The sequence below is a fragment of the Ochlerotatus camptorhynchus genome, unplaced genomic scaffold (genome assembly GCF_037179485.1).
Source record: "Ochlerotatus camptorhynchus isolate MF236.1 unplaced genomic scaffold, CSIRO-AGI_Acam_v1.1 ptg000077l, whole genome shotgun sequence".
Classification (NCBI taxonomy): domain Eukaryota; kingdom Metazoa; phylum Arthropoda; class Insecta; order Diptera; family Culicidae; genus Ochlerotatus; species Ochlerotatus camptorhynchus.
Genome location: NW_027040567.1, coordinates 7792658 through 7815402, shown reverse-complemented (window position 1 = coordinate 7815402; position 22745 = coordinate 7792658). Strand labels below are relative to the sequence as shown.

Sequence of the window (22745 nt, the reverse complement as noted above, 5' to 3'; positions counted from 1 at the left end):
TTCGGAAGAGTGGAAAAGCTTATCAAAAAGTTAGTCGCTTCCCTCCGGTAGTGGGTTATCGTGAAGTGTAGGTATCTCTATCGTAGCGCAAGCTTCTAGTGCCCATCTCAGTGGGATAGGAAAAATAAATCATCCCACCATCCAGCAGTCAGTGGCTGCTATGGTTATGAGGGTTAGGTCGTTAGTGGTTTAGTTCCTTTGCACAGCTTGACCAGGCAAGACGCGACGTACGTTTAGTATCTGGTCTGGTCGTTTGCTGTTAGTTTCATCGGATTTCAAGTTTTTATCAAGCATTGTTATCTTGTAGCGTTTTACATTGTAACTTACAACTACAAGTCGGTTCGTAAAGTTACGCCGGTTCCGTCGGTTTGTAATGATTTGCTGATGTAATTCGACCACCAGACTAAGTGGTTTGAGTGACCTTGATCGAGACAGGAGACGGATGCTGCACGGTGTTCTGTTGAAATGGTTTTAGTGTGCTGGATACCGTTGGTATTTAGATATGAGAATGATGGCTGTGAAACGTGAAATTATTGGTTGTTGACAATGTGATGGGAACAGTGAATAGTGATAAGGAGCGTCTAGTTGAACATTTTATTTCTGGTTGGTTGGAGGCAGAGAAAAGGCTAAATAATGACAGGTCAGATTAAAACCGGTTTTCGAGAGTTTGTTGTTTAATAGCCACACGTTGATCTTGACCGATGCTGGTAGAATGGAGTACAATTGAAAGCAAGCGTCATGTTTGATATTGTAACTTCATCGCATGTATGTTTTTTTTTATTTGATCCGGTATTTAATTGAAGCAAAACTCTTTAATCCGATACAACTGCTCTACTCTGCTTCAAATCGCAGATGAACGTTATCCAACATGTTGAAAGTAAATATTATGGCACACATAACATACTAAAATTTGCCATGCTTAACTTTAAAATTTATTTTCAGGATAAGATTAGCGACCTCTTCCTTACTCGATTTCTCCTTAACTCGGGGGAAATCCATGCTACTCCCACCATGTCCATACACTTTTTTTTTATTTATTCATCACTTGATATCCTTCCTAAGTCGATGGGTTTTTCAATATCGTGTTAGGGAGAGTTGACTGTATTTGCCAAAAATAAAGAAACAATGGATCAATTAAAATGCTGAGGTTTTGACAGAACTATGCTGTGCCTACCACAGTATTTTAAATTTGATCGTCCATGATCGTCACCACACTGTTATGTCAAGCAATCATTGCCTCTCCTCTCCACTTCGATGAACGATGTAAATTGCACCGTGAATTGCACCAAATAAAACGACTGAAATTCTATGGACTTCTTGGATGTTATGCGGACTTCTCGGAAGTGCTTCGGACATCTCGGCTATACTATGGACTACACAGAAGTTCAACGGATTTCTCGGAAGTTCAATGCTTTTGACGTAGACTACGTCTTACGGGAAGGTACTGGGGGTAAATCGAAAATCTAGAATTGCGACCGTCACGAAAAGGTGTATGGTTTTGAACGCTTATAACTTTGTCATTTATAGATGAAATTAAAATCCAAGTTCACCAATCGATAGCAAATAACTCTCACAATCTGCTGCAATAACTTTTTCAATTTTCTCAATTATAATCGTTGAAAAATTTTCAAACAAAAAGTGATAATTTATCACTGTTTCAATGAAATAAACGTTCTCCCCAAACCAAGTCGTCATAATCGAGCATCCTTAAAATCTGTGATTCTCGTTAAGAAAATTGAAAAATCGGTAGTTTTGAACCTTTCGTCTGTGCATTGGTAGGCATCGCGAAAATCGGTAGGTATGGCCACCCTGGTCATGGTTGAACAAACGCCCTTTCCCCGTTTGCCACATTTGGTCATATTTTCTCCAACCCATGGACGCATGATGTAATTTATAGATGGGGGTTCAATTAATTTAACGGAAATTGCTGAAACGTTAAAGGAAAACTTCAGCAAATTTTTGAGAGCTTCATGAAATTTAGGAATCATTAGGTAAGTAACATGATCATAAGGAAAAGTGATTTAATGGCAGATTCGAGAACTTTCCAAAAAACAGCGGGATTTCAGCGAAGATCAGAGAACATCAGAGAAATTTCCATTAATTTCAAGAAAATTGCAAAAGCTTCTTATAGGCTCTGAAATCTCCGAATGTTAGCGATACCGCTGGTGTAGAAGTAAGCGTGATTGCCTCTCACCCCAAAATGCCTTGGTTCGATCGCAGTCGGCGCCACTGGGATTTTCTAAGGCATGGAATCTCTGATCACGCCTTCCTTCGGAAGGGAAGCAAAACAGTTGGTCCCCGGTCCATGAGTTGATCGGTCGATAGGTAGGGTCCAGGTGTGGGAACTGCCTTCATGGCGTCGGTAGCATTAGTACTCAGTACGGAAAACAAGATCAACGGAAAACAAATCAAAGAAAAAAAATATCTCCTAATGAAAATTTCAAAGGAGATCATAGATATTTAGGAAATTTAATTGTATTAATGGAAGTTCCGAGTACTTTGAAGATGATAAGAGAACTTCAGAGCTGTTCCATGGACTTCAGGAAAATTGCAGAAACTTTCAAGGAGTTCCGAGGAATTATGAAATATGCTGAGAATTTCAGGAATGCTCCAAAAGCTTGCGGGATCGTCAGGTAAGTTATACGGAAATCAGGATAAATACCAGATAATTAGAAAATGTAAGGAACTTCAGGGAAGCACTGAAAACTTCACGGAAGTCCATAGAAGTTCAGGGAAGATTAGCGGAAGTTATGCGAGCTTCAACAAAGTTTTTAAAATTTCAAGAAAATTAAGGTACTCTGAATTTCATGGCAATTAAATTAACATCAAAAGAATAGTGGGAATCTTTTATGAATACTTGAAAATTTCTGAGACTTCTCGTGTACATTAGAGAAGGTGAGAGATCTTTCGGACAGTTCAAATGATATCAAGAAAACACGTAAAATATCAAAGAGAGTAGAGACTATTGGTGAAGATCTAAGATGTTGAAGAATTAGATCTATAATTAAAGGGACACGAATTTCAGGAAATTTAAGAGAGCTTTATTGAAAATCTAAGAACTTTTTAAATTGTTTCACTTCAATTTCAGGAAAATTAAGGGAATCTAAATCTATCAATACTCGCGCCGTTGTACAAATTACAGCAAGGAAAAATATTAAAAACATTCTGACTTTGAAACTCACTCAACGCAAAACTATACATGTTTCATTAAACTTTATATTCATATCCAATAGACCAATCCTTGAAAAATATTTTGGAGAACATCTGAATTCAAGCTGTGCCCTCTAGGCAAAAATAGCATACTGTTGTATTTAACACAACGCGCGAGAGCTCGTGTCACAAAAGATGGTGCGAATACTGAAAGGTTAAAGAAGTTCTGTAAATTTGTGGGAAGGTAAACTAGAGCAAAGATGAATTTTAGGAAAACTTCGAGGACACAGTCCAGTGAACTTCGGGAGCTTCATAGTATTTCTGAACATTGTAAGGGTAATCCGAGAACTTCAGGGAAACTAGATGACTACATTTGTTCCATTTCGTTAGGGGCCTAATTTCACATGTCAAAACGCCAAATTTGTTCATACAAGCGTTGATACATATTTGGATGTCTTTTTTCTTTCTGAACACCAATGCTACCAACGCCAGGGAGGCAGCTCCCACACCTGGACCCTACCACAATGGATCTTATTTTCGAGTTCTGATGTAATTTTATGTGTCGCGTGATGGGCCTTAGTTCTAGCCAGGAACTAGTCGCTTCCTCCATGGTATCCGGAATATGTCCTGATGGGAGCAATGTGGTCTTGGGCCACCAATCGTATGACCACCAATGAACTGGTATCCCATTACTTGAATTTCCTGAATCGAGTTCCACACTATGCGGATTGCGTCGGACGGCCAAGAGGTGTTTCAAGACTACATTCGGGACATTCCGTGCAAGCTCCAACCATTGGCGTAGCTAATGGGGGTGCCAAAGGGGCCAGGCCCCCTAAGATTTTTCGGTGTTTTTTTTTTTGACTCACCGGTATTTTGTCAAGCTTGTCAAGTTCATTGTTATTATATTATATCGATAGTTATTTGATGGCATAATAAGACGTCTTCAGGCTCTACAAATTATGCATTAACTTCTAGGAACTTCGAAGAACTTCAAAAACTTCTAAGAAGTTCAGGAAACACAGTAGAAATTAAGAAAACTTGGATTTTGGGAACTTCATAGATCTTCAGAAAAAATCGTAGCTTCAAGGAACTTGGATAAGTTCTGAAAACTGCGTAAAAGTGGAAAATTGATTAAAGTTCGAGGAGTTTCTTTAAAGGAACATTATTTTATTTCAGGGAAGCTTATTATTGATCGGGAACCTCTGCATAATTTTTGGGCACTTTTTTGAAGCCTCATGAACTTGGAATAGTTGTGGAAATTAGAAAGGAAATCAGGAAATCAGAATAATTTCATTTGTGGGACTTCGTGAAAAATCAACGAGAAACGTAGAAGTACAGCAAGCTTTGTAGAAGTTTTGCGAGTTTCATAGCATTTTGAAGAGCTTCGTAAAAGTTCATATAAGTATAAGGACTTATGAAAAAGCTCAGGGAATTTCGTTGAAGATCTACAAATAGTTCAATAAACTTCTAAGAACTTTAGGGAACCTCGCTTCAGCCTTGGGAACTTCATTTTAAGGTATTTTCCAGATGTTCAAGAATATTTGTAGATGTCTTAGGTGTCTTTTCACAAGTGCAAAGATGTTCAGAGATCTTCGTAGAAATAAGAATGTTGAAAAATATTCAGTGGACTTCGTAGAAGTTGAGGAAATTTTGTAAAACTTAAGGGTGTTTTTTAGAAGTTCAGGAAACGTTTCATAAGTAACAGGATTTTCTTTGAGACATACATCCTTCCTAGACAGCAGGAAATATTCAAATGAACTCCATATAGATGAAGATATTAGTAATGTTCTCCAGATATTTTTCCAAGACTCCAGGTTGATCAAGTTCTGAGGATAAAAATTCAAGCATTCTTTCAAGACTGTAGGTTGTTCAGGAAGTATTCAAAAGTTTTCCAACTATTTGAATCTGAAGGAATCTTGAATGATGAATTTAGATTTTATGAACATGTGAACATTCTCTTTAGGGAAGACCTTTGCGTTGGTGATTTAGCTATATTGTCAAGAATTAGCACTCCAGCAGCAGAATACCGGGCATAAATTTTAACGAAGAGATGGAAATTCCTACATATACCTAATATCTGTTTGAGATGCTTAAATTTAGGTGATCCGGACGCTATGTGATTTCATTACATAAAGCATGAACAAACGATCGTTGTTTGTTCAAATTAGTAAGTTTTTAGAGCTCCTCCAATCGTTACTGTTTCACCTTTAAAATTATAGCAAGCCTCAACGTTATATTATTGATCACAGAAAATTAAAATATAGATTTAATAATAATAATAATGGTCACTGAAAAAATGTACCCAAACACAAGTTGCCTTGACGCGAGTTTTTATTTAACCATAGTTTAGCAAAATAAACCAAATGCAACAGCCCCCCCCCCCCCTAGGCCCCTCCAGATAAGTTTTCTAGCTACGCCCATGGCTCCGTCTACAATTGCACTTCCCTTCTAACACATCAGGCCAGCTTGTTGGGTTAACTTGGCCAGATTTGGTGAGTTCGTTCCATTTTGCCCTCTATTATGTTTTGATGCTTAATTTCCGAGTACTAGTGATGCTACAAACATTTTCAACTCATTTAATACGCGTCGATCAAGCAATACAGCTTGATTGAAAGTTCCAGTACATTACGAATGATTACCACATTGAAATGTTTTTGGAGTGGGGCTTATCGTATACGAAAATAGCTTCGGAATGCTTGCGTTCTTGAAATAAGCTGTAACCTTGTACTTCCCGGATTTAAGCTTCCTACAATTATGTATATAAAAGATGGTTGCAGGAGGATTCTATCCATAATGCCACTTCCATCCCATACTCGCCGGCCATATCTCCGATTCCAATACAAAATATCTTCTTTAATTCTATGGAACCTCTGCACCTTCCGTTTGGTGGTTGTTGTGTCAAATTTGGTTCAGTAGTTCATATTTACAGTAACTTGTTCCGGCCATATCATCGGAACTGAATGACTGACCTCAAAACTATTTTAAAGCGTTTTGTGTGATAGCTAATACCTGTGATTTGGCAGTTAGTGCATCCAATTCGGTTCAGTGGTTGTCGAAAAACACGACTTAGTTCTCCAAATACGTTTTTTTCGGATCTTGTTCCGGACATATCTACAAAACCAGTTGACCGATTCAAAAAATATTCAATAGCATTCTATGAGACCATTCAAAGGCCACTTAATCGGGAAAACCTGGAAAACCGAAAATCAACCAGGAATCGAAAACAACCTGGAAAAATCGGGAATTTTAAAGGAACCTCCAATAATATAACTTTTTTTTTTAAATTTATTTAGGAGATTTTTAGCCACGGGTTAGACCATCTTCGTTATTTGTCCTCCAAATATGGCTGTACCTACATATATTCATCCATTTCCGTTACAACAAAGTTCGATATTCTCGAATATTTATCTCTGTATCTTTAACATTTCTTCCATTTCCATGTCTCAGAGGTTGGAAAATTTACCAAGTCCAAGATCGTGATAATTTTCCTAAATAATTCCAGTAATTTTTATCAATGTCTAAGCAACACGATTTATTATTAGAATTATTAATTTTAGAAACCTGGAGTATTCTATCTTACAGATTCTAGATAATGTATCCATGTCTGGGACTACCGTTCTATCTCACTAATAAACGATTCATATGTGTCTAGCTCCATAATTCCATCCTGCCTCTGAAATCGAAGCTGAGTCTGCTGCTTTAGACATTCCCATGGACTTCATTAGTCTGTCGACATTCGTAGTTACTCCTACAATGATCATATCTGCTGCCAAAAAGTTGAAAAGTTCGCTTTCTGCTGGTCCCGACAGTATACCATCGATTTTGTTTTGCCGCTGTGCTGTTGACTTAGCTGAGCCACTGTCTGCAATTTTCACCCGGTCACTCGATGAAGGGGTTTTTCCTGAGGTATGGAAGCAGTCATTTCTCGATGAACATTTCAAATGGTCCTATCTGCTTTGATCGATTCTCTTCACCGACTTTCTCTTTCGTTAATAACTAAGCTGTAAAACCTTTCCCTGTTGTATTTGACGTTTTGTACGCTAGATAAGAACCTCCTTTATCAAACTATGTGGTAGAATTAGCGCGAAATCTGTTTGCATAGCAGTGGTTATGAAAAGAGAAAGTCGATGAAGAGAATCGATCAAAGCAGATAGGACTATTTGAAATGTTCATCGAGATTTATGTTTCCCGTCTTCAAAAATGGTGAAAAGAAAAACGTCAGGAACTACAGAGGAATAACGAGCTTATCAGCTGCGTCAAAGCTGTTTGAAATAATTGTCAGCGATATGATTCTACGCCAGTCGCACAGCTATATTCAACACGGTTTTATGCCTGGAAGATCGGTCACGACGAATCCACTAAGCTTCACTAACACTTGCATAACTGCTATGGAAAGCAAGGCTCAAGTTGATGTCATCTATACTGACCTGAAGGCGGCTTTCGGCAAGATCGATCACAATGTGATGCTGTCACGTCTCGGATCATGCTCTAAGCTAGTGTCTTGGCTGAACTCTTACCTAACGGGAAGAAAACTCTGCGTTAAATTTGACTCCTGTGTTTTTCGACCTTCTGCAATACATCCGGTGTTCCCCAAGGAAGCAACTTGGGACCATTATTGTTCACACTGTTTTTCAACGACGTTGCTTCGAAATTAGGCTGCGTGATCATATTTATACGCCGCCGATGACCTGAAAATATATTTAGTTATTCGCTCAACTGAAGATTGCCACCGTTTGCAACATCTTTTAGACTAGAGATGAACTAGCCTAAGGCTAAAAATCTCTCTAATAAAGAATTAAAAAAAAAAAAAAAACATCTTTTAGACCTATTTTCTGACTGGTACCATTGGAACAAGTTAATTATTAGCGTACCGAAGTGCTCTGTTATTACCTTTTATCGTTCAAAACAACCGATATTGTTCGATTATCGCATCAAGGGTACTTCACTTAAACGAGTTGAAGTGATTACTGATCTCGGAGTTGTGCTGGATCCAAAACTGACGTTCAATTCTCACTACACTTCGATAATTGCCAAGGCGAATCGACAGTTGGGCTTTATTTCGAAAATTGCAAAGGATTTTACGGATCCATATTTCTTGAAATCCTTGTATTGCGCGCTGGTACGGCCAATTCTCGAAACCGCTTCTGTTGTTTGGACTCCAAATGATGTTTCCTGGACCTTAAGGATTGAAAGTGTCCAGCGACGATTCATCCGGCTAGCACTGAGTCATCTACCTTGGCGCGATCCGTTGAACCTCCCTGCCTATCCCGATCGATGTAGACTGTTGGGCATGGACACCCTTGAAAGAAGGCGAAGACTACAATGGTGCAGTCGATTCTCTCCGGCTACTTTCTATGTTGGACTTCCGTGCTGCTCAACGTCCTCTTCGGCAGCGGTCACTACTACAGGACAGATTTCACCGTACTTTGTTTGGATATAATGAACCAATATCGTCGATGATTCGAGCTTTTTCGGTGGTGGAGGACAGGCATGAAAAATCATTTGCATTCATTTCGTGCATTCATTTACATTCATTTGTCTCTAACTTTTTTTTTAACAGCATTCCGCAAAATGATGTATTTAGCTTTTGTAGGTTTTGTCATTAGCTACAACTTTTGTTAAAAAGTCAAATCCGTATCTCTTATGCATGACGAAGACGAGCGAACAGAAGCCACTGCTGTTTTTCAGTGAATATATTTTACATTCACTGAAAAACAGTAACAAGTTCTGCCCGCTCTAGTTCGTGATGCATAAGAGATACAGATTTGAGTTATGAACAAAACTTGTAGCTAATAATAAAACATACAAAAGCTCTATACATCATTTTGCGGAATGCTGTTGATGAAAAAAGTTAGAGGCAAATGAGGCAAAGAGGCAAAATTATCTTCAAATTAGCATGACATTCTGTAAATCATTTGTGTGTGCTTTTTTTTTCCCTTGATTTGTTTTCCGTTGATCTTGTTTTCCGTGCTGAGCACCAACCAGCTCCCACACCTGGACCCTACCTATCGACCCATCAACTCATGAACCGGGTACCAACGGCTTTACTTCCCTTCCGAAGGAAGGCGTGAACAGAGATGTTATGCCCCAGAACATCCCAGCGGCGCCGACTGGGATTGAACCCAGGCCTTTTTTTTATGCAGGCGGGAATCTGCTCCCAGACACCTGAGAAGATAACTCAGGGTGTGGGGATGAGAGATGTAGCACTCCCGACCCACTAAACCTTACCCTGTGCTCTAGGCCCTTGCCCTCCCCGGAACCGCCCGAAAGCATTAGGTCATGGGAGAGGGCCGGTTGCGCTATGGAGCATCACTAAGTGTTGTGTCAGACGTGACACTCGCTACTGCACAGTGAGCCGCTGTGCAGGGCCTTCCTCTTATTGTTCGCTGTTAATTGTTCGCCTGAGTTCTAGAGCAGACGTGATAGCCAGCCAACTGTCCACGGCAGGACAGGACAGATGTGACCGCTTACGAGCTGCGTGTGCTGCTACTTGATCAGAGTCGTCTACACTCTAAGAACCCGATGTCACTCCTGCCTTTGCACAATGAGGGTTTGTGCAGGGCTTATCGACCTCCTGGGACGAGCTGGATGGGGCTCCAGCGTCCTTACTCTGCGGTAGTTCGTTTAGCCGCAATATCTCTCCCTTGGGTACGATAATTAACGTTTCCAGGGCGCACCACGAGGAGGCGAACTACTGCATGCCCCTTGCCTGTTGGGGTGAGAGGTAATCACGTTTACCACTGCACCACCGGCGCCGCTAATTGTGTGTGCTTTTATTCTGATGTATTTTGTCGTGGTATTATTGTCGATATTCCCTTGGACCTCTTATCAGAAATCACTTTGATAGTGTGATTGACAGTTAAGTGATTTTAGCCATGGTTGATCATTAGGGGTAGTGTCAGGATTTTTATAACCTGTGTGTAATGGGATATCACCATTATGTCTGTCGTAGGGTTCACTTGAATTCTCTTCCGAATTCCCTTAAACAAGTGGGGGTTATTCCGGGAGTCGAAGTGCCTTTTGTCACTAGTGAAGTGAGAAAAGTCACGTCGTGTTGACGTGACCCTCTGTGCAAATCAAATGGAGAGTAGACTGATGCAAAATTTGGAATTTTCGCTCCACAGTGTATAAACGGTTCCAAATTGGGTCCTGCTTAGCCTCCCAAAATTTGAACTACTATAGTAAGAAACTGACCATTTGAAGATTATATGGGAATTACGACGGGGAAACTTATGTTTTGTTTATCTAAAAATTCACCACATCACTATGCTTTTAAAAATGATAGCAGTGATTGTAGAAAATTTTCTCAGCTACAACTTTGTTGAATACTACTATTCAATCATATGTTAGGAACAAAAGTTATTAATGATTCAAGTCATTGATGTCTTATGATTATGCTCATTCAACTGTTCAACAGGTAACATTGCACAGTGGTCCAGTTAGTTATTTAGCTCTAATTTTCTTATTTCAAATTTCTCAGCAAAGGTGTCTTCAAATAACTTTTAGATCTTTTTGAGGCGCAAATGTTTGGTTCACAAAACTTGTCAATATCTTTCGCCGATCAAGAGTTATTGACGTTTTTATACTAAAAATATGCACATTTCAAATGTTAATATCTCTGGTTGGGGCAAACAAAAAAACCGTTTTTACGGCATTTGACAGGGCGTATGTTATTCTGAATAAAATGAAAAAAAGAGGCATGGTATTTCTGAAACTCGTATCAAAACAATTTGAATTGATTCGTCTTGAAGAGTTTTAAAAGTTTTTAGAGGAGTTTCATGAGAATTTTGAAATAAAGTTATTGTTAATAAACTATTTTTTCCAGGAACACCCTAAATCAACTCCGCAAAATTACTCTAAACTGAGAAAGTTAAGAGATAGAAAAAAATTATCTTGAAATCAACTTGGCTACAACTCTTTCAAACAACACATGTTTTTATTTTCTAAAACAAAAAAAAAGCTTGTTTTAAAATTCCCTAAATGGAACTAAATGTCTAAATATTGAAACAAATGTACTAGCACATTTTATTTAAATTTGTCATTAGAGTGGTCCTAGGAAATCCATCTTTTGCCAATAACTTTTTTATTTGAAATTTATCATGAAAGTCATCTTGTAGAGACTTTCAAAACTCTTTAAGACGAATGTTTAATGGCGAAATTTGTTGCCTGTATCTCTTCTTATAATAAAGATATACCCAAATATAGTAAAAAATGTGAATAAATTCAAATTGATTGAGAGTTGGTTGGAAATGCTAACATGAAGCTTTAGTGTGATGATTTATTAGCTAGAGAATGATCTTTAGAAGAGGGTAGGTGGATAGTTCCGTTAGAGTACTAAAGATCATTCTCTAGCTAATAAATCATCACACTAAAGCTTCATGTTAGCATTTCCAACCAACTCTGAAAATCGTTAACTTCGCGTATGAAGTAACATAAAAAACACTTTGAATGTAACAACTCAAGGCGGGAGTAGCCGTCAACAATGCTGATGATGGTACAGCACGCAACAACCACCCTACTGCTTTCTCTCTGAGATGATCACGTTGGTCATGACGAGAGGAGCAACACAATAGTTGGGTAAAGAAGAACTGCATTATAACACACCATCGACTGGAAATGCTCTCCCAACGTGGGGCTTTAGGTAGTGATGAAAAACGTCGCTAGAACTATTCCACAGCCGCAGTCAGTTTATGAGCAACAAGAGGGACGCACATTTTTGCCTGTGGACTTGGAGACATACTTCAAGTCCCCGCGTACATCGTACGGGCTAGGCAAAAATGTGCGTCTATCTTGTAAACTGTCGCTTTAATGGCCCTTCGCTCATTTTCAACTTCTATTCAATTTTCATACTGCCGTACTCTAACGGAACTATCCACCTACCCTCTTCTAAAGATCATTCTCTAGCTAATAAATCATCACACTAAAGCTTCATGTTAGCATTTCCAACCAACTCTGAAAATCGTTAACTTCGCGTATGAAGTAACATAAAAAACACTTTGAATCAAATTGATTTTTATACGAATTTAAAAAATAACATACCTCCAATTTTTTTTATATTATTCAGAATAACATACGCCCTTTTAAATGCCGTAAAAAACTATTTTGTGTTTGCCCCAATAAGAGATATGATGTTTAAAAACATCAATAGCTCTTGATCGGCAAAAGATATTGAAAAGCTTTGTGCAGTAAAAATTTGCGCTTTTAAAAGATCTAAAAGTTCTTGGAAACATCTTTGCTGAGAAATTTGAAATAAGAAAACTAGAGCAAAATAACTGTTTTTTTTTCGAGCCACCCTAACTCAATTCAAGAAAATAGCTCTAAATCAGCAAATTCTAGAGATTCAAAAAAGTTGTCTAAAACAAAGTTGCTTGAAATTAGCTTAACTATAACTTTGCCGAAAAATGTATACCTTAATTTATTCAAACAAAAAAGTTAGTTTATGATTTTAATGATAATAAGAACCACCCTAGAATTCATTGTCATAAAAATGAGGGCCTAACTATAAGGAACAACTTTGTAGAAGAAACTTTAAGTCTAAAGTTTCAATTTCAGACTCAAAACATAACATTCCACCTAAATCTGCATTCTGGACTGGTGTTTCTGGTGCGAAGAATTGAGCACAAATATCATGGCTACTATGTCACACTGACAATGAACAAAAAGTTTGGTTTTCCTATAGTAATAGTTTGTGCCAAGTCAGTTTCTTACCAAATGAGTTTAAATTTTGGGAGGCTAATCAGGACCTGATTTTAAACCGTTTGAGCACTATGGAGTGAAAATTTCAAATTTTGCATCACTAGTGACAAAAGTCACTTTGGTTCGTGGAATAACCCCCAGTATCTATAATTTCCACAGATTATCATTCTCAGGAATACTATTCATAATCCTCATTATACAGTAGTAACCCAATTTTGCAGCCCCTTCACGCATATCTTTCAAAAATTGTCCATAATCGTAATTCCAAATCTTTCTCATGCACCTTCAAGGATTTTCAAAAAGGAAGCTGAAAAAATTTCGAGACAATTTTTAGTTTTTCTTATAATTTCATTAAAATACTTTGCAAAATATCCTGGCACCTATATTTTTGGTACAACTTCTTTAGAATTCTTTGCAATCTCATCTCGATTTTCTTAATAATTCTTCAAAGTATCAGAGTTCTCAAATTTTGTCCAAGTCCAAGAGGTATCTTTTTTCTTTAATCTGAAATGTGGAAAATAATGCCATGTTTGAAATTTCGAAAAGTTCATTGATGTGCTATACTGACTTTATCTCAAAATTTTGAAAACTTGCTCATGTAACCTTCAAAAATGTCTTAGTCCGTGATCTCAAATGCCCGTAAATTTTAATTTTTCCTTGATTTCCACTGTTCCCGCGGATCCTCATTGACAAAAGTCTTGTTATCAGATTGTTTTTACAAATTTGAGCTATTTACGAACAAATTACAATCAATCTAAAAGGTTCTCATCACTAACAAGCGCAAAACACTGGATATATAAACGGAGAGCCAATGTGGCCAATACAGGAATAGACTTACTGTTCTCCCTGTGATTATTATTTCCAAGAAGTAATTTGAGCTGACGCACTTTTCTGCCTGACTTGAAGAAGTAAATTAAGCTGCATTTCGCCTGTCAGTACGACGATGATTAAGACGAACGATGGGCAAGATGAAACATAATTCATCGTGAACTATATAGGGGAAATGGCTCCACTGTTGGCCAATGAATCTAAAGAGTGGACCCATCGATAAAAATCTCCAAACAATGCATCGTCTGAACAATGCAAATGAAATTTTTAGTTGCTAGTGACAAATTAGCAAAAAATGCTTGCCTTCGAAATGTATGCATGGGCCCAATATTAGGGACACTTATGCAGACATTAGGGGCATTAACCTTACAGCCCCCTATAGTGTACTGTATAACATTAAAAACGTCTCCATCATGCGAAGCTTTCAGAGACGACCGAGCCTACGGAAATAACAAAAACAAACATACGGAGGTGGCAAAAACAGCAGTATCAAATTTTGCCCGGGAGAGGTTGACCTTGATCGATGATTATGAACATTAGGTTGACACTTTGGCTTCTTCTTCTACTTTTATGTTTGGTGGGCTTCTTTTTATTTTTGCGGCATAATTAATGCGCTCGTTTGTGGACATTACCCACGTCAGCGTGGCCAAAGTTTTGTTGCTGTGGCTGAAAATTCACGTGGCCTTATCATCAATGGTCGGTTATGGTTATAGCTTAATTGCTAGCCGTTATTTATTGCCGTGTATCGCCTGCTAGACTGTTTCCGGGCTGGAATTTAATGTCATTTTAAGACTTACAATTTGTTTGTCCTGTCAATAGGCGAAGACGCTGCTGACTAAAGCCAGTGACTATAATGTAGTTTGACAAAAAAATCCAGCATGGTACTTGGCTATCACTGCTTATCAGTTCATTAAAACAGCCAATTGGACTAAACGAAAGTGCAATTTCACTATAATTCACAGTTAAAAGCAGAGTTGCGTCCACTCACTTTAGGCTAAACACAATGTATTTCGGAATTATGAAGTCATTAGATGTTATAATGATACGTTGTATATCACAATAGTAGGTTGTAAAGTATGTGTTCGACAAGCAAAATGTGTCAATTTTGCTTTTATTGAGTTACAATCAGAGTGAGCGCGAACGAATCATACAATCGCTGATTGTGAAATTGACTGGTTTTATGTGTCAAACATATATTTCCACAGCTCTTCTTGTAACTTACAAGAACAAAATATCAATACAACATCTAATGATTCCTGCCTCGGAAAGTTTTTCGAGAAACTGGTTCATCAATGTTTGTACAATGCAGCTAACCGATAATATGTAGGTTCCAGCATGGTTTCGTCGTTACACCAACACACTGTTCCACGAAGTAGAGGCTCATCGTTCGGTTGACTCAGTTTATGTAGATTTTTCTAAGGCCAATGACACAATTCCACACACTTATATTGTTGATAAACTTCTGCCCATGGACTTCGCGATCTGGATCATTGTTTGGTTCAGATCTTATCTAAGAAATTGCAAAGCCTCTTCAGTTTTGACATAATTTCTGGACTACCACAAGGAAGCATGCTAGGATCACTTATTGTCATCCTGTTTATCAATACTTTGCTCTCCGCTTATCATCAGGTAAATTTTTCTTCGCAGATGACCTTAAATTATGCAGGATAATCGCATCGGCTTTGGACTGTGCTGCTATACAAAACGACATCGACGAACTGGATGAGCGTCTACAGAAACAAAATCTAAACCGATGTTTTTCACACGTTGTCGAACTGTTTTAAAATAAAGCTATAAGATCGACCCTACCACTCTCGAACGCGTAGTTTCTATTCGTGACTCAGGTGTTATTTTGGACAGCAAACTGAGATTCAACGAACCAATTTTTACGGCTGCTGCAAACCCGAATAAACAAGTATTATAAAGCTATTATACCATTTATCGTTGAATGATTATTCAAGTAAATAATATTATGATTCCGTTGTATTATAACAGGTATCGTTCCATACTAGTAATATCATAAGAAATTTGAATGTACCGTGGTTTGGTCGTTATAATTATTTAATAATAATATAAAATAAAAAAAAAATTGTAACGGGTATAGTGTTATGCTAGTGATATTGCACTCTATACTCCCTGCCAGAGTTGCAACCTATCACAATCACGATCGTCAAACAGCTGATGGTATTGCGCGTTTCACACCAACTTGGACTAATAAGCGCGTTTTCACTTATTAAAAAGTGTGATAAAACTGCAAGTTTACGTCTAATCGTCTTGGTGTCTTCGGGGCGGTTATTCCTTATGATGCAAGCAATAAGTGCTCCAAAGACATCAATACGATTTGACGGAAACGTGTACTTTTATCACACTTTTTGTATTTTTTGGACAGTCCAGTTTCAGATGCAATCAGCAATAGTAACGCTTGGTACATTCCTATCAATGTGCTTGTCGAAGCACTCTCCATGTGACCATCCATCAAGTTGACGAAAGAAGTAAAAAGCATCTGGTAAAATGTCGTCTTTGGTAGTGATCCATCACCGATCTGGTCATTTCCAACAATCACGACACTCATCTATGCTCGTTTTCAAGCAGTTGCTGCTTTGCTTGCTTATGTGAATGTGTTGGTGAGTGAGCCCAACACCTTCTGTTTCATTTTGCCAGCTCTTTTTGTAACTCACACAGTCACGCGTGCCGAGACGAACTTGGAATGCGTAGGCATTGTTATCATTTTCTTAGTTCGTTTTTCGTTTTTTAAATACTAATTTACTTAGTTTTTCTTTCAGTGTATTTTTTCCGCAAAGATAATTTAACTACTCAAATGCCATTTTGATCAGATCAATAGTTTTCAAGTTATGATTTTTGAAAAAAAAATCCATTTTTTATACGCCCTTTTCAAAAGTTACTCTGGAGGAAAAAATCATATTTAAATGAAAAATGCAACCATTAGTAGCAGCGAACACGTGAGAAATGTTTCATTCAAATCGGAAACACTCATGTCCAACCGGTTTGCGTTTTGGGCTGGAAATGCTCTTCTGTCATTTCGCTTTTTATCATCACCATACTGCAGAAGTCTTCACTTTTTGCGTTATGCTTTACATCATCAGCAGCGAGTGTTAAGTTTTGCCAGTGAGCAGCGATCATTACTGGTGATTGTTGTTTGGCATGGCTCTACCGCTCACTGCGTGACAAAACGTTCTGTCATTGATAGTCGGTTGATGCGTTGACGAGTGTCGAGTGAGTGTCATGATATTTTGCATCACTGCTCCCTGCAAATACATTCCAGAATAGCTGGATCTATTTTATCGGTTGATCCGTACAGTGGTGCCTTAGCGTTGAGGAACCTGTGTGATGGTCGACCAATACCTAGCACTAATGCCTTACAACCAGTCAGTCCTAAACAGGTGGATACAAAGTAGGCCAACGACGCCGATCTTCCGTTCAATTCTTCCAGTTGTTGAACTGAGATGTCTTTATTTGTTTAGGTAGTAAATTTGGCCAGCAAAGTTGTAAAGTTATAACAGTAATCATTTAAATAGTTGAGAAATAGTGATCATCAGGCTTTCGTACAATATATTGAAAATAAATACACTTACATTCTCGTTTTATCCTCAAATCTATCAATTCAACAGTAAACAATTTTAAATTAATCTTTTAAACCATAGGAGTCTTCTGCATGTCTTTAACGGCGTGCAGCTCTTTGACCAACCTAAGAGTATTCAAAGTAAGTTACAACTTAACAGCACATTTTGATTTCAATTTTGATCTCCAGCTTTGCTCGGGTAGTCATTAAGCAAATTTAAGAGAAATTCGGAGAACTTGATCCGAGAATGTCGAAGACAGCTTTGTTGAAATTCGAGAAAACTTAATAGAAGTGGGAACTTCTGTTTGGGGAACTTTGTTGAAGTTTAGGTAACCTTGTTACATTTCAGGAAACTTCATACAAGTCTTAATTACAGGGCACTTCGTTAATGATTTTTGTTAGTTTAAGAAATTCCGTAGAAGTTCAAGAAACTTCGAAATCTCTAAATGTGTAGAAGATATTTTGTTAATGATCAAGGAACTTCGAAAAACTTCGGCAAACTATGTAGAAGTTTAGCAACATTTGAAGAAGTTCGGAAAACTTTATAAAAGTTCAGGAAATTTTTTAGTAGCTCAGGACGTTGCTATGAGCAATAACGTAAAAATCATAAAAATGTTAAAGGGTCTTTGTATCAGTTTAGGGAACTGTGTAACTTTGGGAGCTTTGTTTCGCCAATATGTTCAGGAAAATTCCTAGGAAAGGATCAGGTTCTTTCCGGAAGTTTGAAGAGTTGATGGATATTTTGAGACCGAATAAAAAATTATGCATCTTAAGAATGTAAGCCATTTTTTTAGGAAGTAAAGGGAATTGGAATTATAGGATATTCGTATAAAGGGCGAACACGAAATTATTGCGACACCGAAAATGTCATGCCAATTTTCTTATAATGTTTAGAATCAAACCAAAATTTAAGGGTAGTTTTATACATATATTTACTTCAAAAATCAAAAGAAAGGCTAATCGATGAAGCCTTGAGTGTAAAATTGAACGCATTTTCGCTTGATGCCCTCCATCAAAGTCTTTATAGTGTCATCCGGTACCAGTTTCTCAGTTTTTTTTTTTCCATTTTCTTAACATGTCCTTCTCGTCTTTGACTGTCTTTTGCTCTTCCGAGGTTCCCGCTTCATTATTACCCAGTACTGCTCCACCGGGCGCAGCTCCGGACAGTTTGGCGGATTCTTGTCCTTTGGAACAAAATGGACAGAATTGGCCTCATACCACTCCAAGACACTTTTAGAATAGTGGCATGATGCCAAATCTGGCCAAAATAGCGGAGCTTCGTCATGCTGCTGCAAGAACGGCAAAAGGCGCTTCTCGAGGCACTCAGATTTGTAGATCTCGCCATTTACTGTGCCCTTTGTCACGAAAGGCTCACTCCTCAGTCCGCGAGAGCAGATGGCCTGCCAAATGAGATATTTGGAGGCGAAATTCGACATTTTCTTCTTCTTAAATTTGTCGTCCACATCGAACTTGCTCTTGCCGGTGAAAAACTCCAACCTCGGAATTTGCTTAAAATCGGCTTTTATATACGTTTCGTCGTTCATCACACAGCAGCCATATTTTGTCAGCATCTTCTCGTAGAGCTTCCGTGCCCGAGTTTTAGCCGTCGATTGTTGCCGCTCATCGTGGTTTGGGAAGTTCTGTACCTTGTATGTATGTAGTCCAGCTCTCTTCTTTGCATTCTGGACGTAGCTCTGCGACATGCCGATCTTTTTAGCCAAATCACGGCTTGAGACGTTGGGATTTGCTGTAATCATCCGCTTCACCTTTCCCTCCGTCTTTTTGTTTTCCGGTCCCGGTTTTCTTCCAGCTTCTTTGCCGTGGTCCAACGTCAACCGCTCCTGGAACCGCTTCAACACTCTGGAGACGGTTGAATGGTGAATGTTCAACATTTTTCCCAACTGCCGGTGCGACAGGTCAGGAAATTCCAGGTGTTTGGAAAGAATTTGTTCTCTCAACTCGCGTTGGTTCACCTCCATTTTACTTCGAGTTTGACAGCATGTACACAATACACATCAATGAGAAAGTGAGCAAAATTTGGTTGATTTTTACCCAATGGTAAAAAAGTTATGCCCTGTTGAATGTGTCGCAATAATTTCGTGTTCACCCTTTATGATCCGCAAACTTGAAAGAAATACAGTTGTAGCTATCGAAACATTAAAAGTTGTAAGCTAGAGAAACATCTTTGAAGTACTGAGAACTTCGTATAAGTTGATGAGAAATATCAGGAGTTCATCGAACATACCACATATTCAAGGAACTTCATAGAAGCTTTGAGTTCATGGAAACTTCTTGGAAGTACAGGAATCTTCGTAGAAGTTCAGGAAGTGTCGGAGAATTTAAGATGACTTTGTTTTTTTTTTTATTTGAAAGACTTTCAGCCGCGGGCTCCTACGTAATTATTCAGCAACCATTTGGCATCCACTCTAATTTATGATGGTTTTATAATGGCAATAAACAATCCATTTAGTTTAAATACAGAATTTTAAAGTGTAAAACATTGCTGTTTAGAAATTTAGCTTTTTTGCTGTTTGAAAAATCTTCATAGTCTGGTGATAAAGTCGACGGTTGCCTTGTTTTAAACATAAATTTAAAGCAGTTCTCAAAACCTCCAAAAAACTGTTCTGTAATTCAATCATAAACTTCATCAGCAATTGTTAATTAATGCCTTGATCAAATACTCTATTTTTTTTTCCTTTTGGTTTGTTTTTTGCGTCGATCTTGTTTTCTGTGCTGAGCACCAATGCTACCGACGTGCTAGGAAGGCAGCTCCCACACCTAGACCCTACCTATCGACCCATCAACTCATGAACCGGGGACCAACGGCTTTACTTCCCATCCGAAGGAAGGCGTGATCAGAGATGTTATGCCTCAGAACATCCCGCCGGCGCCGACTGGGATTGAACCCAGGCCTGCTGGGGTGAGAGGTCATCACGCTTACCACTACACCACCGGCGCCGATATCAAATACTCTAGGAACACATTATAAAAGCAACCATAAAATCATTATGTTTTAAATGGGAGCAAATGGCATATTATAATGCTTTTTAGTCTTTTCAAAGTGTATTATATTGTGTATCCACAATTGCTCTGTTTAAACATTGAACTTAAAAGATATGGATCCTCATAGTGAATAAAACCAAAATTTATAACAAGGAAATCTCGAAGGATAGACGAAGTATTCTACCGATCGAAGGGAAGTCGATTTCAGCCAAATTTACTGCTTTAGAAGAACCGTCAAGAACCGTTTAGAAGAAGAAAGTCCGGCTGAACCGGTACCAATAGGTGACGATCGGAATTACTTGGATCAGTACTGACAGCAAACTACCAAACTGCCAGTTAGCAGAGATTACCTGATTTCCGATCCATGGCAGTGATTTTATTCGGCTAAAGGGTCAACTCATCAAAAATTTAATTCAAGCGTACATTCCTGCGTCGTTAGATGGTGCACTTCGAGATCTTCTTTGGGAACAAGTTGTTCGAAATGCTAAATATAATACAACAGTTCGCACTCTTTTTGAGTAACTGCTTCCAATCCATTGCCTGGAAGAACGCTGGATCGCACAACGCAACTATAGAAAGATAAACAAACTTTGATGTTTGAATTTTTGCCGGTAGCTTTGTCTCCATAAATGCTGCCATAAATCTGAACGGGTTAGGATGAAGCAAAATTGCTTTAGATAAATTCAATTGAGTCTGTTTTCTTCTGCCTTTTTAAAACCCTTTGAATTTGTTAGGGATTTCTTGAAAGCAAAATCACTTTTGTTGGTTTTTCACAATCTTCGTTTTTCAATCTACATTTCCTTGGATATATCTTTATTTTGGTAACCAAGCAAATATTTAAAGGCAAAAACCTTCAAAAAATCCTTGCAATGTGTGATGATCGATCTTAAGAATAATTTTGTTTCCCCTTAAATTAAAAAATAATGGATAAAATCTACGCTTTCCGAGGGCGGACTTATTTTTTCGGTTTTATCACGGACATTTCACATTTAATTTAATATGGCACCTAGGACAAGGCCACTTTATGAGAACTATTTAAATAATTGTGGTTTTTATTTAAGTTATTTTGATAAGATCGGATAGTAATAATGAATACTTTTCTATCTTGATTGATGCTTGTCTAGTGAATTTAGCAAGCAACTAGGGAAAATGGCTCAAGGAAGGGTTTTATTGTTACCAAATAGCTTTTATTGTAGCTTAACTACGGTTTGCAATTGGTTCTCAATGCGTTCGTCATGCAGTAAATCAATCTTGAAGAGCTCCGAGAAAACATCTTTCAGAACCTTCTCCAGAGTGGGCCAACTAGACAGATTCTAGTCTTAATGAGGTTTTGATGGATGCATCAAAGGAAAAAAAGCGTTGACCAGGGTTTTATGAATGTTGTTTTATTGTAGCTTTGTAGTATTTAATGAAACTTAAAATGTTACCTGGGATGGTTCGTCTCTAACGATGACTTTGTGGATTATCACGGATTTCCGATGATATATCATTGAAGTTCTCTGGACATTATTCAAGGCTTTTCAAGTTGATCAACAAATGTTCTGAAGCTCTCCAACAGTTAAAAAAATCTAATGACGTCTTTTAGATATCCTTCAAAGACGGAAGTTTGATTAGAGAGTATGTAAAGGATACACAGCTGATCAGAGATTTAATGCCCTTTGGATATGTTTCAAGCCTTCAGGTTTATCAATAATTATTTTTAAGATGTTCAACTGTTCATAACATTAATATGACGTCTCCAGATAGTTTCTAAAAAGTATGCGTTATATAAATACCCTCAAAGAATTTTAAATGTCTGCAAATGAAGACATATCTTCAAATCTGCTGCCCCTGGTATGGAAGATTTTTTTTTATTATTCATCGAAGGAGACTAACAGTGAACAAAAATCAAACGTGCATTTCAGAACATCGTTATAAAAACTAATTAGAAACATAGGGTAGAGCGCTACTTCGTCGTAATCGCCCATTACCGTTCTATCGATCAGAAAAGATCAATAATATCAATGATTTCACCGTGCACAAATCAATAATAGGTTTGTTCCGATGCGTTAGTTCATGAGCTACAACATAAACCCTGTTAGAGCGTATTGTATGAATATTTACGCTCATTGTTCTAAAAACAAAAGAAGTGCTCCTAGCGAATCCCCTTTTTCTACGTTTATTCGTAGGACGAAGAAAATCTAACGCGTTTCAATGCGTTAGGACGGAATTGAAACTCGTAGAACGAATTTAGAATCAAGAAGCAGCATTAGATTTTGAACAATATCTCAACAATTTGTGACTCTTTATCAAATCCATATTTGAACGAAAAAATTGGCTTCGTACTTGATTTATACAATTTTTACAATATTTTCATGCTAATGAGTTGAGTTGAAACGATTGAACATATGAGGAGTTTTTATGAGCTACGTATTTCACGAGAAAAGAGACCGTCATGACATACGAACAATCCGCACGGTAGGATTATGAAAACAGTAATAACTAAATT

At 37.9% G+C, this 22745-nt stretch overlaps 1 protein-coding gene across 2 annotated transcripts in view; it reads left to right on the top strand.

Annotated features, from left to right (window-relative positions):
* Positions 1 to 212: 212 nt before the first annotated feature.
* The window catches only part of LOC135697726 (sodium-dependent nutrient amino acid transporter 1-like), a 48352-nt gene continuing 25819 nt past the window's right edge, over positions 213 to 22745 (top strand). The window contains exon 1 of one of the 2 annotated variants that reach the window (XM_065217524.1): positions 213 to 335. The gene's annotated coding sequence lies outside the window, so the exon portion shown is untranslated. Of the gene's footprint in view, positions 493 to 22745 lie in introns of both variants that reach the window. The other variant, XM_065217523.1, reaches the window with a different exon arrangement.